The 3,095-nt window shown below is 41.4% G+C and overlaps 1 long non-coding RNA gene across 1 annotated transcript; it reads right to left on the bottom strand.

The window, feature by feature from the left end:
• Nucleotides 1–692: 692 nt before the first annotated feature.
• On the bottom strand, nucleotides 693–2,517 carry LOC143140165 (uncharacterized). Its single transcript, XR_012990554.1, has 3 exons — nucleotides 2,230–2,517; nucleotides 1,043–1,151; nucleotides 693–826 (listed from the first exon to the last, which is right to left on the bottom strand). It is a non-coding gene; the product is annotated as an uncharacterized LOC143140165 (long non-coding RNA).
• Between the last annotated feature and the right edge of the window lie 578 nt (nucleotides 2,518–3,095).

Raw genomic sequence — 3,095 nt, 5'->3', positions numbered from 1 at the left:
TGCCAGTCACAGGAACAGGTCTGACCAAGTGCATGCTGGGTATTCAGCACATCACTCTCATGTGCTCTCACTTTACCACAGAACAAGGGCGGTAAGCAACACCACAGTAACACCTGAACATGTAAACACACACCACCCGCACAACACTAACACAAACCGATAGCTCCAAGTCAAACCTTCAAACAAAAAGCATCCACATAGTCTATCCATCCAACTGCATCCTACAGTTTGCCGCATTAGCTTCTGGGTTAAAAACACCAACATCCGCAGATAAGAATCCATTGATATGCAACAACTAGCAAGACCACGTAAAAGCAGTTGAATGATAGAACAAAGACTGTTGCACGTGTACAACAAGAAATGGAGGGAAACAGTCGGTGAGCCTGGATATGGGGGACGGGTGTGGCCACTTTGCACAGGTATGTCAGTCAGGCCTCAAAGGATAAGAGCGCCTCCTAGGGGTGAAGCGCTTGCATTTCATGTGCAGGGTGTGGCATAGCAGGGATGTTAGTCATTTAATTCACTAATGCACTTCCTGAATGCCGATCCATTCAGTTAAGTCCGCCACTTACAGAAGCCTCACTATTCCAGTAATACTACTTCCCATTCACGATCAGTACTCACCCTCCACTTTGTAGGGCTCACTTAACTGCAGTGGACATACATGAGTAATATTCATATGACTCTGAGTGTCATCGATCCAGTCTTTTGTTTATTATCTGGATGGGTGAGGCTTTGACAAAAGCACGCACACAGTCATTTATACAGGCATTCAACAATGATCCACTCAGTCAGTGTTCTGGCAGCTTCCTTTTCCCCCAGATTGCTTAAAGACAAAAATGTAAAGAAACCCACAGTTAGTGAAACCTTAAACAGCAAAAACCTCAACCCAGGTCTGCCTCAATTCTCAGTCTCACACTTTTTGCAAAACACCAACACGTTGAACACACCACACACAGAAATGAAACATGATGTTTTAAGATACCACACAATCATCTAACATACCCATCAAGTGTAAAGACATGTTCAAGTGTAAACTCACCTATCAGCAAGGACTGTAAGCACTGTCAAAGGCATCATGTGAGTTCACCTGTCTTCAAAAGAAACGGAGAGCAGCCAAAGTTGTAGTGAGAGGAAGAGGAAGAGTAAGGCTGAGAGGTGGAGCCCATAGTGGAGGATGAGCAGGAGAAGAAGATGAGAATGATGTAGATGGAGGAGTATGACCACAGAAAACAAGGAGCACATTTACCAATGAAACGTTATTCAAGCAATATTGGTTGACATTGTTGTAAATAATGGGTTGAGTCATTCGACCAGAATGATCCACCATCTGTGAAATATTATTTGGGAACACTTTACTTGACAGTATCGACGTAAGAGTGACATGACACTGTCATGACACATAAACCCTAACCCTAACTCTAACCCTAAACCTAACCCTAACCCTAATCCTAACCCTAACTTGTTATGACAAAAACAAATGTCACTTAATAACAGAAGCATTATGTCATAAACATGTATGACATGTTCATGACAGTGTCATGCCATTCTTATGTCGATACTGTCAAGTAAAGTGTAACCTATATTATTTTTACATTCCACAAATGTTTCCACTGCACTGTCACTGTAGTATATTCCATTTATTATATTCTGTAATAAAGTGTAAAATGCAACATTGGATATGGATAGGTGTATTGAGTGATTTTACGATGTGAAAAGAAAGAAAAATCATCAGTGTACAGGCCTGGCCTTGTTTGTTGTGTTTTGTCAATACATTCTTGTTCTCTAAATGGTTCATAGTAATACTGTAACAATATCTATGAAAAATACAAAACACATCTCTGCTATATTATAAAGAAAAGCAGAGATGTCAAATGTGTCTAGTATTGAGTACAGTAGTGTGTAACTGATTAAAGCAGAATCAGATCATATGACTGCATCCGTGTCGCATATGGTGGACTTTATTTTTTAAATGGGCTCTGTTTCCAAAATTGTGCTTAAAGGAATTATCCGGAGTAAAATGCACTTTAGATCGATTTCCAGATGATTGGGGGTACATACGTTGAGTTGACATCAAAATGATGTCATTCGGATGTGTTTTGAGAAAGTTTGATTGTACCGTTTTCAGTCACAACTCGTAGCCTGGAAGTGAGCGGGGCATTTCAATTGCGCCGCTACAAAACGCTATTTCTATACCTCTTCTACAGTTCCAAACAACATAACACTTACGTGGTAGTGAGTAGAGGGTCCCTAAAGCCAAACCGAAGTATCCCAAGGTCTTTATGTGGTCGAATAGAGAGTCCAGAATGAATTTCATGTATGTGAGAAGCTAAATGAAGTAGGCCTAAAGACAAAGAAAGAGAAAGAGAGGTAGAGTTAGAAATGAGGGGAGAGAGAGAGAGCAAAGTGCAAGTGTGAGAGAATCAAAGTGAGTGCCTGCAAGAAGGAAGAAAAGTGCCTAATGAGAGAGATAGGAAACCCCTTATATAGCCCCACCCTAACCATAGGTGTAATCAATGAGGGCATTAGCCCAACCAAGTCCAGCCCTGCCCGTGCACTGACAGGAGATGGCCTGAAGGGGCACAGGGTTGTAACAGTGCCCAGTGTATGTACACACAGCTATTATTCCAAAAGCACAATATCATATCTGCAAGGCCAGTTTATATCACTTTAGATAGTGGCAGATAGTATTTGCTAGCCTGGCTTTCGCCGTCTACGTACTTCCGCTCAATTTAGCAAAACGTAGTCAAGAGATAGTCAAGATGGTTCAAGAGGCTAAGTATTTGCCTCATCAGCTTATCAATGGAAAATAACCTCACACATGACGTGTGTTGGTCAATTACATCACACCCACACACACACACATGCACGCACGCACACACACACACACACACACACACTAATTCTAGGAAGAGAGAGAGAGAGAGAATGGTATAATGGAGTAGTAGTGAGAGAAGGCATTTTGTCAATAGATGAGAATGAACGTTTTGTTTACTGCTTTCTCCTCCAGCAAAAAAGCATATAAAAGTCACAGAAAGAGAGAGAGAGAGAGAGAGAGAGAGAGAGAGAGAGAGAGAGAGATATCATTATGTTAA

Source organism: Alosa pseudoharengus, unplaced genomic scaffold (genome assembly GCF_046254945.1).
Source record: "Alosa pseudoharengus isolate Yale_2024_CS ecotype anadromous, Long Island Sound unplaced genomic scaffold, YU_APseudo_1.1 YU_APseudo_1.1_scf_23, whole genome shotgun sequence".
Classification (NCBI taxonomy): Eukaryota; Metazoa; Chordata; class Actinopteri; order Clupeiformes; family Clupeidae; genus Alosa; species Alosa pseudoharengus.
This window is presented reverse-complemented; position numbering and strand designations above follow the sequence as displayed.